Consider the following 14,532-nt stretch of genomic DNA (forward strand, 5'->3'; position numbering starts at 1 on the left):
CAGTTCTTTTTTGTAAACTATAGGGTCCACCAACATTACAGTTTATATGGGTAAATTACATGTTACATCCTTTTCCCCAGCACATTTCATTATTTAGCTGATTTTCACCCAAGTTACTCCTAGCAACAAATTCATGAAGTCAGCCAAGCTTATATGGAAAAGACTGGGAATATCTTTAATGCCCAACTATATATTGCATAGTTAAAAGGCTCTAACACTTAGAAAAGAGGAGATAAAACTGGGGTCACTGCCAAGCATCTAATAATGTTTCTTTATGTGACTAGCTAAGTCATTGATTTCTTGGACTCTTTATGGTTTCTGCCAATATGAACAGAATTTCTTGGAGTCCTGATCAGATGGCTTGTCTTCACATATATCCTTTTTAAAGGTCAGGGGTTGAATATTCATTCTTTGGAAAATGTATAACTCAATCCTATTCTGGGTTGATGACCAAGAAAATATATGAATACCTTTTCTGAACAGCTAAATAGAAGGTCTTTCACTCCCTTCCTTGCAGCCCCTCAAGGGTGCAAGGGGTCTTTTGCTCCCTTCCTGCATCCACACACAATAAAGAATGGTGGGAACCTATTAAAAACACCACACCTGCCATTGGCTTTATCAAGACTTTGATCTGGAGCTCAGAAGAAGCCTGAACTACCTGTTCAGGGAAGAGTTTTGATCAGTGAGGATGCCAGGATACTGTGGGCCTTGACTGAACCTCTAGCAATGTGCTTATGTTTAAGGAGTATAGATTTTGATCTACTGATTGCAGTCTCTCTAGCAGCAGTAAGATAAATGCTTAAGCTCTTTCTGACTCTTCTTCCAGTCCAGCTTTCCCCTCCCGCTGTAGTTCCAGTAGTTTTCTTTCCAGCTTCTTATTTCAATATCTGATTACAAAGTTGTTTACCTCCAGGATCCAATTGCATTGACTGAAGCAAATATGTTACCAGACACACTTCCTTCTTTCAAGAGCTTAGAGACTAGATAGACTAACTAAGGACTGAATGCAAGAAGAGTACTATTATTTCTGGGTTGCTGGGAATTCATGCAAAAAGCTGAAGTGGCAATACAACACCATAAAACCATGTAAGAAATTTACAGCCCAACAGGAGTTTAATTCCAGGCTGCTGTTTCCCAGATCAGTTCTCTAATCACCCCCTTAGCTGTCAGTTCAAAGCTCAGCATAAGCTCTGTGTAAAACTGAACCTTCAGCTGGCCCAGCTTTGCTTCACTTCCATGTCTGGAACTCCTACGAAACTGCAGGAACTGAAGCCGACATGCATTTAGCCGTGTATTTTTTCCTCTGACATATGGTATTTACAAGACTGTCCTACAGTACCATGGTTATTTTAACACACATGTCATTGATTGCTTGAAATAAGATTAGAAAATCCTTTGAGTACCAAATATATATACATGCACACACATACATATTGCTATTACTGATTGCAATAGTATTCATGTGGATTCTTCTAGTGATTGACACATGGATGTTTAAGGAGGTAAACTGTGAGCTTCATATTTAAGGGGCCCTCGACACACTGCAACGGAAACGTGTCTGTGGAAGCACTCATTGCAGAAACTGCCAGTCTGGGGCAAAAACTGTTTTTAGCAAGAAAGCCATAGAGAATTCCTATGCCTCCATGTCTCATTTCTCATCTAACTCTACCACTTCTCCAGCACACAAACTCATATAATCAGGCACACCACTGACCGATATCACACCTGCAGCAGGAGCCTTGTTGGGATGCAAGGGCCATCAGGGCAGGTCACAGTCGCTTCCTCGCTAGCAGAATAGGAAATAAAGCAGATCTTCTGATTTCTGTCTCTAAAATGGGCATCCCCAGAAAAATACTATAAAATCCCTTCATGCAGGGGGAAATAGAGATTTTTCTAAAAGCACTACAAGGCTATTTCTGTTTCATTGAGGTGAAGGACATGGAAGCTGGGGTTTTGAGGAAGAATCTGGGAAACCAGCACCCTTGTTCCTTGCCTTCCCCTATCAGGATCCCAAATTTAATGCAAAATGTATCAAAAACTTTGGCTGTCTTTGAGCAACAGTAGCAAACCACCTGCAGCTTTCAGAGAAGGCCCACAAGGTGGAGAGAAGGGCAGGGGACTGAGGCAGGGGCAGTTTGTGGGGGCTGCCGTGGCTCAGAAGGAGGGAGGAAGGCTGGGTGTTCCCATTTGTGGTCTCCTTCAGGTTCCTGATTTTGGGCATGCTCCTGCTCTGCCACCTCATTTTAAGACAGCTGCATCCCACTGCTGGCCCCTGGTCTCAGAGGGAACAAGAGAGGAGAAGTACCAACAAATTGCCTCCCTGAAAGGCTTCATGTTCCTGATCATTACATATCTGTTAATCCCAGAAGTATATGAGTCATGGGCAGATGCTGCAGAATGAGTTAAATATGTCATGGGAGCCATAGGTCTGGCTCCTAAAGCACACTGAAGCCGTTGGTATCAGCTCCAGTGATTTTCTGCCTGCTTTCATGATGCTTGGCTTGCCCAGGTCTCTCAAAGGCAGGAGGAACTTTATTTTTCTCTAAAAGGAGAGTAAGAATTGGAAAGTATCTGGATTGTACAGTGGAGGAGGAAAAAGCTGACCAATTGATTTTACAAGGTACTGCATACAGAGCCCAATATCATGCAGGCAGCTAAGCAAAACTGAGAGTTCTGAATTTCATGACCCCTGTGGGTTTGACTGTTGATTCTCAAAAGTCTGGTACTAGCAGTACTGATGAGGCTTTGTTTATGCAGTTCTAACCTCATATTGCTGTGCTGGGGGGATTGGTGAGCCATGTTCAGCACCACCTCTGCACTTACAATAATGTTAGGAAGAGACACTTAGCTTTGATTTGGTTCACTTCCCATCACTGCTCTCTTTGCTGGTGTCAAGCACACACATCAACAGAGAAGCCTTCCTTTCTGCCTTGGAAGAGATATATCCTTTATGTCATGACATTTAAGAAATACTAGGGCTCCAGAAGGAGGAAGGCATCCAGTCACCTAAAGGTGTTCTGCATCTACATTTACAAGGCATAGCTTGTATAGTTGTACACAAACTGTAGTAAAAAACCTTCTTTATAATGATAACATCTCTGTATTAAATATTAATACCAGCATTTATGTGTTATGTAGAAAATATTACTATTAAAACATTTTAGGGTAAAACCAAACAGACTTATTTTATATGCAAATAGAGGTGCCAAGCAGACTTTTACAGCAGCCCGGGGTCTGTAAACAGCTCAACAAATTGGCATTTAGATCTGTACTTGTACACTCTGCTTGAGAAGACAAAATTTGCCATTGTGATTATACACTTTCTCTACAAAAGACACACAACCAGTCTGCTCTTCATTACCATCTGGTGGTTGTTGGATGGAGTGGCATTACTCACATCTCAGAAATGGGGAATTTTCATATGGTCTACAGAAAGGAAAGGGTGCTGTAGCAGCAGTGGGCAGCACAAGGGGGCTGGTTTTGTCTTACAGGCATTAATAAAGAAGCATCAGGCCCAGAAAACACTGCCAAAATGAGCAGGTAGAAAGAGAAAATGAAGAAGCATCTGATGGTACTTTAGCATTTCATCAAGTAATTTAAGGCGTACCTGAATATCATTTGCAAGGAGCTGAGAACTGCTTGGAAGCATAGTGCAGTGTTCCCTCCCACCGACAGCAATGGCAGCTGAGACCATTTGGCAAGATATGCCATTAACCACTGCTAATAACTAGTTCCCAGATCTCCCTTACTACCTACCCAGAGAGTCATCTTACAAGGGATATCCGAGCAGGGGCCCTGTGTCCTTGGTGGTAAGCAAGATAATCCCTTTCTACGCTATATAGATAACTAGGTCTCCTCTCACTCTGTTCACGCTCTTCACTTTATAGTCTCTTCCCCTTCCCACCAAATGGTTTCATAAAAGGGAAACCATGTGGTGTGATTCAGCTTGGAAGGAACTTTTAGAAATCATTGATCCAAGCTCCTGCTGAAAGCACAGTCAGCCTCAAAGTTGGATCTGGTAGCTCAAGGCCTCTGAGGAGATCCTTACCCTTTTCAATCATCTTGGAGTATTTTTAATGAAGGAAAGGTAGCCTGCTCTTATACCAAGTGAAAGAAGTATAACTGATGCAGTACAATACCCTTTTCCTTTCACCTAAGTGTATGGATCAACAGATAACTGTTATACAGTGTCAAGTCCACTCTTAAGTATTTTGCAATAGAAATACAATCTCCTGGCCACAGTCACAGAGGGTGCTAGTCTGGATACACCATGTATCCAGGTTAATCAAGTACAGCTACAATCATAGTGCATAAGACAATCTCCTGTCTTATGTACTAGATTGAATTTTTCAAGTATAGCATGAAATAAAATAAATTAATTATTGCAATTAAAATATTCAAAAACCATAACAGACTTAAAAACAGAAATAGTTTTACATCTCAGTTGCTTTTTACCTTGACAGAAGATATACTCTTCAGTTCCTTTCCCAGCTCAGCCACTGCTTTCTATGACTTTGGATAAGTCATTTAGGTCGAATCTTCTCAACAAGTGTAGCTAATACTAAGTGCATGAACATATATGAAGGCTTTTATATGTAAGCGTGACACAGATCTTCTGGAGGTCAAATGCCCAAATCTACATTTAAAATTTTGCTCTCCAGACCTCTGTGATCTATATATGATGCAGGGATATTTGAAGGTATTAATTAGTTCAAATGCACACAGTGCCTTAAAAATGTAGAGTATATAATTACTATTACTATCAAATAGGCCAGTATTTAACCAATACTCATGTCCTTGTTAGCTTACACATTTTGTTGATTTTGTGTCTCATTTTGGATATTTAATACATACTCAGCTTTCTAAACATTTCTCTGCTGGACACAGGCATTGGAGTACATGAGATTAATGCTATCTGAGAAATAAACCCTCCTTAGCCAATACACTGTCTAATGCACAGGCCTCCATAGTCACCTCTTTGACCTCTTAGCCCATTTAAACACAAGAAATTAAGGACTTCCACTGCTGATGGTGAAAATGGATGGTGGAAAACCCAGGGGACAAAAAGAAAGCTGAATATTTTACAGAGACAAATACACAATTGCAGAAGGCAGACTTCACAAGATTAATGGTTTTAACAGGATGGATGAGGTCTGCACTCACAAGTGCTCTTTCTTATCTTGTGGAAAACCATCTCTACCTTCCCTGTCTTATTACTCCAGAGGAATACATGCTCTTTTCCCTGCCGCATGGTTCAGCTCACAGCCCAAAAAGATAAAGTACAAATCTACCCTGACTTAGGTATGATTTAGACACCAGGGTCATTTATGTCCTGTTCCAAAACTCACTGAAGTAAACTAAAAACCTGCCACTCAAGTCAGGTATTCTGGATCAGAACCAGACAGCATTTTTCACTCTAAGTTCCTGACTTACTCTGTTACGGTTTTCTCTAGATTTATATTTTGTTTTCTTATAGTTTCATTGTTGCAGTTCGTTTTTTTTTTTAAATCCTATTATGTTCTACTTCCTCACCACATTATAGACAGGCATGCAATATTTTGCATTCATCAAAGGGTGATGGACAGGAATTTGACTTGGCTGGCACTCTTGTGGCTGGCCCCTCAGACTGGTCTAACACAGAGACAATACTGAAACACATTTTGCAGACTTCTTTAAATTAAAACCTTGATAATGTCCAGAAGCTGAAGTAAAATTTAAGCCCTAATGTGCTAGGTGAAAGGAGAGAAACTCTCTGATCCAAGGAACAAGTCACTTAAGGAGACACTTGGCAAAATGACAGGGAAATGCTTCCAAATTATAAAATTATGTATATTTTTTATATTTCTTCTTTTGGCCTCTTCTGCCTATGAAACTAAATCTTCTTTCTACCTCTTTCACTTCTGTCCAGAGCTGGTATTAGAAAATATCTGAAGCTAATACTACTAACCACATAAATGCTTGCCGCTGCCAAGGGGAGCAAGAGGATACTCCTTCATTCTTTATCTCACCTTTTACTGCTTCCTGAGCTTTCTAGTTCTGCTGATTGCCCTAAAAGAGGAGGCAAGATGGTTTTGCCCTCTGGAGTGGGTTTGAAGGCAGCCACAAACAGTGCAGTCTTTTCCACAGTGCATTAACAGTGAATAAACCAATACCTCCTGTTGTCCAACAATCCCTCCTGCTGGCTTCTCAGAGCAGTCATCTCCTGAGACAGCCTCTGTGCCCCTGTGCCACTGCAGTGGCAAGAGATACCGACAGGGGCTAAAAAACTAGTAGCATCCCAGTTTTGTGATCTGGCTGAGGAACCTCTATCTCTATCTCATGTATTTACCAGTTATCTTTCTCTGTGCTCAATTTCTTTCTCTTCCAATTCTTATCTTTGCACTTATATTCTGGGTTGCCTCAAAAGAAGCGTGACCAGCAGGTCAAAGGAGGTGATCCTGCCCCTGTACCGTGCTCTTGTGAGGCCTCCCTTGGAGTATTGTGTGCAGTTCTGGTGCCCTCAACATAAAACAGACATGGAACTGTTGGAACAAGTCCAGAGGAGGGCCACGAGGATGATCAGGGGACTGGAGCACCTCCCATATGAAGACAGGCTGAGAAAGTTGGGGCTGTTCAGCCTGGAGAAGAGAAGGCTGCGTGGAGACCTCATAGCAGCCTTCCAGTATCTGAAGGGGGCCTATAGGGTTGCTGGTGAAGGACTATTCATTAGGGACTGTAGTGATAGGACAAGGGGTAATGGGTTGAAATTTAAACAGCAGAGGTTTAGATTGGATATAAGGAAGAAATTCTTTACTGTGAGGGTGGTGAGGCACTGGAATGGGTTGCCCAGGGAGGTTGTGAATGCTCCATCCCTGGCAGTGTTCAAGGCCAGGTTCGATGAAGCCTTGGGTGATGTGGTTTAGTGTGAGGTGTCCCTGCCCATGACAGGGGGGTTGGAACTGGATGATCTTAAGGTGAAACTTAATAATAAAATTTCACTTAATAATTAAACTTTCCAACCCTAACTATTCTCTGATGCTACGATTTTAGCCTTTATTTTAGGGCTCTTCAACTATCTAAAACCAGCACAAATGATAGGGCACAATCTATTTCTCAGTTTATGGACTGCTTTCAGTGACTTGCTGCCAGCCCACACAACATACATATATCATGGATTTTAGACCTGGAGCCCTGCAAAGAGATAAGTAAAATTACTTGTTGTCTTACACCTCCCTGTTGACAAAGTGACTCCCAGCTGAAGAGATTCACATGTGCTCTTTATTTCAGCAAGCAAGAAACATCCATCTCACTCTTCAAATGTGCTCCTGAGACAAGAAAAGGAGTGTGCAAGCAGCTGTTGTGTAGGACTATTCAATTTGTTAAAATCATGCCCACTTTGTTTTCTCCTAGTGTAGGTATGACTCTACATGGTTATACATATCTAATGCTGTCATTTTCATGGCTGTAAATCTACTCAACAGAATTCCAGAGGAAATTGCCATCAGCAAAGAAATCAGCCTGGAAAATTTCAGTCTGGCAGCTGTTATTGTTATATTTTGCTTGTTTTCTAATAATCACTTTCAAATGTGAGAGATGAAATATTTTGTAAACATATTCTTGAAATACAACACAAAATTTCCTCCTTGTCACCTTTGTCCCTGGAGGCAGCAGACAACCTTGATAATGAGTGGAAATACAATATGCCTACCCTTCCTAAGCCAGATACAACAAAAGGATAAAGAACCATGTCTATAATTGATGACCCTTCTTGGCTCTGTTCTAGATTTTTCTCTTTAGGGCCTTACCATAAACAGACACAACCTCTTAACACCATATGCAGTCACAACCTCTTAAAAAACAAATACTACCCAATCTTCACCAAAACATCTGTTTCTTTTCTTACTGAACCTAACACTTTGAGAAATATGTGATTTGGAAGCTGCGTCTCCAGTGCACTGAGGATACTTTCAATTTGATGTCATTTTAAAACTGGAAGTACCTGCCAATGGGAAAGGCTCACATTCAGCAGTAGTTTTTATCCTAAATCTGACCTAAATCAAATCCCCAAAACTTTTAATACAAAACTAGTTTTGAGGAAAAACTAATTAGGACCTTCAATCTCCCCAGCAATGTAATACAGAATATAAGCAGGGGCTACTGTAAATTACAGTCTCCATGGAAGAACTGCAAATCATAAGTAGGGGCAGAAAGTGATGCTACCACCCTTTAGAGTAACAAGATCACAAAATAATTAAAATTGGAAGGAGATGTTATCTAGCCTACCTCCTGCTCAACTGCAGAGCTGAGTTCCACTCCAGCTCTGAGTTGCACTAACCTCAAAGCTAGATCAGGTTGCTCAGGGCTTTGAAAGAAGTATCTCAATTCTAAATTTCTTGAGAGTAAATAATGCAGAAATCTATCTTTTCTCAAAGAAAAGTTCATTTTGACTGAGCATTTTCCTTCTTCTTCCTGACGACAGAACACTTTAATCAACATGCTTATATGCAACTATACCGAGAAGTTGCTTTTGTGACTGAATTCAGCCATTCTCTGTTGCTAGAAGTGAACAAGCTAGGCTCTTCTTTGACTCACAGCTCTGTAAGTGTACGTAGCGAGCGCATCCCATCACTGAAATGGGACAAAGAGACACATTGCATTCTAGTGGCTCAGTGTGGTAAAATAATTCTAAGTATGAGCATACTACTTGTATTTCTCTAGTCACTACTTTTAAAAGGACTTATTTAACCTGACAATAGGGTTTTGTAGTGAGCTGCTTCAGAAAATAATGAAAAGGCAAGGCTGCAGAAAATGAACTCCATTTATCAGAAAAATAATTTTCTGGGACATTCTAGTAACAGTATTTCATTTCTTAGGCCAAAAAAAAACCCAAAACCAAACAACCACACAAAGACAGGACCAGGTTTAAAAAGCATAGAAGCAAAGGTCTCAATCCTGTAAATACATATACAATTTGCCATGGTATGCATCAGCCTGTTCAAATCAAGGGAGCTGCTTGCAATGGAAAGGTATATTTGTGCTCAATTTCTACACAATACATCAGGTATTAAATCTTTCTAGCCTGCTTCTGACATCCCACCAGCACTGACAAACCTGAGTTGTTTGGAACTATATAAAAGGAAATACCTGAAATATCTTTTAATGGGAATCATAACAATATCACACTTAATGTCTCTGTTCTTTAACTATCTCCTTAAAAGTAGCCTCTGCAGTGTTGTCTACAACTGCCTTAATTTTTTCAGCAACATGTAAGACTACAGAATCCTTGTAGTTAATATGCGTACTATATAAATGCATGCAAACGAAATGCTGTCTTCACCTTCTTCATGTCTGTCCCAGCACTTGTTCCTAACTTATCCTGGATGGTTTGTTCTCTAAAGCCAGTACTGTCTTTTTGACAATCTGGCACAAAGACATTAATCTTTAACCTCTTGAGCTAGCATGAGAGGGAGAAGGTGCTTGTGAGTCTCCCAAACCTGGGTTGAAGAACTCATAAGATCAGCAGAGTTGCTTCCCACAGGTAGTGAGGAGGGGGGCAAAGAAAATCTGCTGCTGGGGACTGTCTCTCATTAGTCATGCAGTGCTGGACTCACATGCCTTGAGAGATAGCAAATTCTGTAATGCTAAGAAAGGATGTTGGATAAGTGGTGTAGACAGAAGGCTGGGAGATACAAAAAGGGATTTCAAATGGGTGATACAGATGTTTGTCTGACAGGATTACAGACTCACTAAATTATTCTGGCTGCAGATATAGGATAAAAAGAATCCCATAGCTCTTATAATATATTCTAACTTTGATTATTACAGGTGATAACTTCAACTCACAGTTTTGATATTTAGTTAATTCTTTAAAAGCACTGTCCTAAGTGGTTTACAGGCTCTTAAAAGAAGCTAGAACCTGCACTAAGATCTTAATTGACAGCATAAAAAAGAGGGATAAAAATGGGGCACAAGGGCATGAGTTTTGAAGTGTACTTTTTTTTATTTCCTGCAGGATGGGTGAGGGTGTTGAGGCTTACTGAGAAACCTTATGGAAAGCAAAATGGCTGGGAGGATAAAATAATCTGAGTGTGGGACAGCATCATGCTGCCTACAGATCCCAGGGTAAAGCATACATTCAGTGTGTCACTCCACAGCTCTCTAGATCGCTTTTGCAGCTTGCCCACTGTGCTGAAATCCCATAAGCACAGTGTATCTCCAACTTGCTATTTTCTGCTATCCAAGAAGACTGCTTACAAGCAGTAAGGGATTACTGTAGGTATAAAATGATCATAGCATCATCACTAAGTAGATGAAATATGCTACCTATTTCTTTACCTGCCTCTTTTCTGTAAGTATAAATATTAACAGGGTTTGGTTTTTACCTGCACAAGTAATTTCACAGTTCCTAGTTTTCATTTCATAGCTTTCAAACTCAAATCATTTATCTTAATTTTTAAAAATTTGAAAATTTGATCTAAAATTTCAAATATATCTTATTAGTACAGTTATTGCAAATTGTCACCTGCTCATTGCCAAGTAAGAAAAAATATATACCCATCCTAATTCTCCTTTTTTATATTTCCTGGGGTGTATGCAGTATAAAAACTCACACAGCCAAGAAACCAGTGGGGCCCAGATACCTGACAACAAGTAATCCAAAGATCCCAAGCCTGGTTTCCTGTTCTATTTTCTATGCACACTGTTACACTATAATGGAATTTCACTAATTAATGATGCTGCTTTCACACTTAATATCAGTCCTGCTTCTGGCCTGTGGCTGGGGAACCTGTTCCCACAGTAGTTCTCCCCAGTGACTGGAAAACTGCAATTACAGTTGGACACTTGGATTAGGAGTATCCTGGGTCTGCAAGTCCCTATTTCAAATTACTCAAAGAAGTCAGTAATACAAATATCAGCATTTTCAGTCATCCCCTCCACATACAAAGTGCAGAGTGTGAAACACACAGCTCTCCTTCTCTAAGCATAATCACAAAGACATACCTTCCCCCACTCTACATTTAAGAAAGCACAAAGTATCACTAGAGAAAGTCTGCAGTCACCACTTTCGCATTTTTCCCCCTAGCGACATTAAAATTTGTTGCCTTCCCTCCCACAGGTCCTATCCAATGGAAAACAGGAATTCCCCCCCCCCCTTTTTTTTCAGTGATCTTGCATTCTTTTTAATCATTCAATATTGTCTGGGCAGGACATTATCTTTGTGCACTTTCTGATTCCAAATGAAAATGAGCACTATGAAAAAGATCTTTAATAAACTGGAAACATTTTTTTTTGTGTAAGAAAAAAAGGTTCCCTCCAGAAATTTTATGCATAATGAAGGTGAAAAATTAATATGGAACTGGTCCAGATGGTTTCATGCATCATGCTGTGAGATTGTATTATATGTCTTGCTTCTTGCTTTTCTAATATGAAAAAAAAAAAGCAAAAAAAAGAATTCATGTCTACTATGTTGGAACCAGTGAATTTCAATTGCTTTAGTTTACTAGTTCTTATATATGTTTACTCAAGATGAAAATATTTCCAACCCAAAAGGTCTGACTTCCCTAAGACAGCCCAGAAAAAATATTTTTATAATCCTATTAATAAGATATATGCCTATCTCATAGACCCTATAAATACTAAACCCAGCATAGAAATGAGAGGGAAAAGAATTTGGCATGATGATTAGCAATGTTTTCAAGAAGAGAGACTACGGAATAAGATATATAAGAAAATAACCACAAGAAAAGAGAGTAAGAGCAAAAATTGAAGCCACCACAGTGTCTGGTTGTCTTTAAAAATACTGCAAACTAGTGGCAAAAATATCCAGATTAACCTTCTAGGCTTTTAGGCACAAAGCACCCTGACACCCAAAAGTACAAAACAGCACATCTACTTATGTGCCTAAATTCTGGGGTGCTCAGCAAGTCCCAACATGCCTAAAAGTCATGTTGGGTAGCCATCAGGTTTCATTCAGCCTGAGTGAGTGAGCAAACACCACTGGAGTGGATAGAAAGACACACTGCTGTATTTTTAATCAAGTTTATTGACTGCAGGAGAAACTGCAGTTTGAACCACATTTGTAAATCACACCACCAGTTGTCTTCACCAACTGTAAAAACTTCTAGAGAATGTTTATGCGCAATGGTGGTAATATCATGGCTTTGAAAGTTTGCTTCTGCCATGGTCACTCATTTTGGACATCACCTGTTCTTTGTAAAAGGGGTTGTTAAAGAGTTGCCAAAGCAAGAATTGTGTCACAAGGGTTATTTTTATCAAAATTATGAAAAGATTCTTCTGCATTGGTTGCCTGGAAAAGTATGCTCTATTTTCCTATAAACAGATCTTCTGCAAAGAAAGCAGAACTTGAATTTCTTGAACTTCAGATAAAAATATTGATCATTTTAGTTGGTAACATGTGGGAAAGTGGAAGCCCTGCTGGTAATAAGTTATCTTTTTTAGTCCTAGAAGCAACAGAAAACAGGTCCCAGATATGTTTCCACCATCCACCCAATGGAGCAAAAAGGAACCTTACCACCCCTGCTGTAGCAGTGTAATGTCATGCAGCTCCTCCTTTGTTGGAATACTACAGTACCGCATAAACCTCTTTGTTTCCAGGCCACAGCTACTGAGGGACCTTTACAGTATTGTCTCGACACAGCAGGATACTTGCTGTTTCAAGACCCTAGCTTAGAGCCCAGATCTCCCTAGTGCTCAAGATGAACAAAATTGAGTTGAATTTCCACAGTGTGCCACTGGGGAAAGAGCTATGGCTCAGTAGTCGCATTTTTAGGATGCTCAGTGAAGGAAGCTTGACACTGGTCTGCAGAAGACAGGACAGCTCAGCTGGTAGAGCTCTCAGAGGAACCTGTTTGCTGAGGAGAACATCCTCACCCTCTGTGGAAGTACATGTGTTGGGCTGAAGCACCCTGAAGAGCAGGAGACTGGCAGGGCAGGTTTAGCTCATGCCTCTTCCAATCACATGACAAGCTCCGGAAATGCACAACGTACCAGACTATACATAGTCTAAACTAAAGCTACCCTGAAATTTACAGAGAATGATGAATTCATATAGAATAAACCCTTGCAATTATGCCTTAAGACAGACTTTGGCAAGCCATGATAGCAGTCTCCCTTCCACACAGGCATATCTGACTTTCACATGGATTATGACAAAACTAGAATTACCTATAATGATATAATGCTGCATGCCACTAAAACCCAAAAGGGACTCACCCCATAGAATATTCCCATGCATCAGAGGAGCCTGGCAACTTTATTACGGCTATGCTTTCTTAAGTGCTACACCATATTATAATTGAAGACTACTAAAATACGTTAATCACAATTAGCAAATTTTAAAAACTTCCCAAACAGCAATGCTGAAGTACCATTAGTTGACCTGGGAGATCACATTTGTCAGCAACTAAGGACTAAAATAGGAAGAAATCAAAGATTTGTTCACTATAAAAATCTTCAAACCAACTGAAAATATTTATTACACTGCTACAAACCATCAATAAAAGAATTCTTTTTATAAATTTGTACTATCATGGTTACAGGAAGTAGCTGTTAAGTTGAAAGACTCCTGCAGGAGTGTGCTCCTTCTCCAAGAGGAACAAATTTACATAGAAACATGCATTGTTAAAATGACAAAAAATATCATTAGAATTTGTGTCACAAAATATCTGTTTCAATACTCCTGCACTTTTCAAATATGATGGCATATTTCAATCACAGAAGCACCCCCAGAAGTCTGCATGACACTGTAGGAGCCTCAAAACCATCAAATATGTATCCCAAGGTCACTGCACTCAGGAGTGTATAGCACAGATGAAATGCGTTGAATTTGAAAGGGATAAATGTTACCTGTGCTGAGCTACTGTGCTGGGAAACAGACCAGCACCATCAACGTCATAAATTGCTCAAGGGGCCCCAGGTAGTCAGGGTGTAATACTGCTCAGAGGAGTCAGTCATGGGAAACATGAGGTCAAGCTACATTAGGGCACCAATTCTTAGTCTTTAAAATAAAAAAGTCCCCGTCTAAATGCAAGACCAACTACTTTATTAAACAGCAACTAAAAAATCTGTTGCTGTCCCCTGCGTGTGCCACAGTAGGTATTTGTGGGGCTGCCGCAGCGACAAACCTGCTCAAGCAGCAGCGCTCAGGTCGGTGTGTTAATGTATGAATGGTTGATGGATGGAGGGATGCGCCGTTAAACCTTCACAGCTGGACAAAGCATCAAAACGTGCAATTGCTTTCCACTTTGCCAATTCCCCTTCACATTATCGGTAACATCAGAGCCCGTGTATGTGAATTTTCACAGAGAAGTGTTCTCAACGATTATTTCCTCTCGAGGAGAAGTTCGCGCCCTGGCGGCAGTGGCAGCCCCGGGCTTCGCTGCCCGCTGCGGCCCTGCCCTCAAAGCCCGGTCGGGCCCGATCCTGCCGGTGTCACCATACACGGTCCGCGGCGGGCAGAGGTGCGCTCCACTCCGCGCATGCGTTCCGCAGTAGGGAATTGTTGCTCTGCTCCTCACCAAGTTCAGTCCGCGG

This window comes from Melopsittacus undulatus, chromosome 7 (assembly GCF_012275295.1).
Source record: "Melopsittacus undulatus isolate bMelUnd1 chromosome 7, bMelUnd1.mat.Z, whole genome shotgun sequence".
Taxonomy (NCBI): Eukaryota; Metazoa; Chordata; class Aves; order Psittaciformes; family Psittaculidae; genus Melopsittacus; species Melopsittacus undulatus.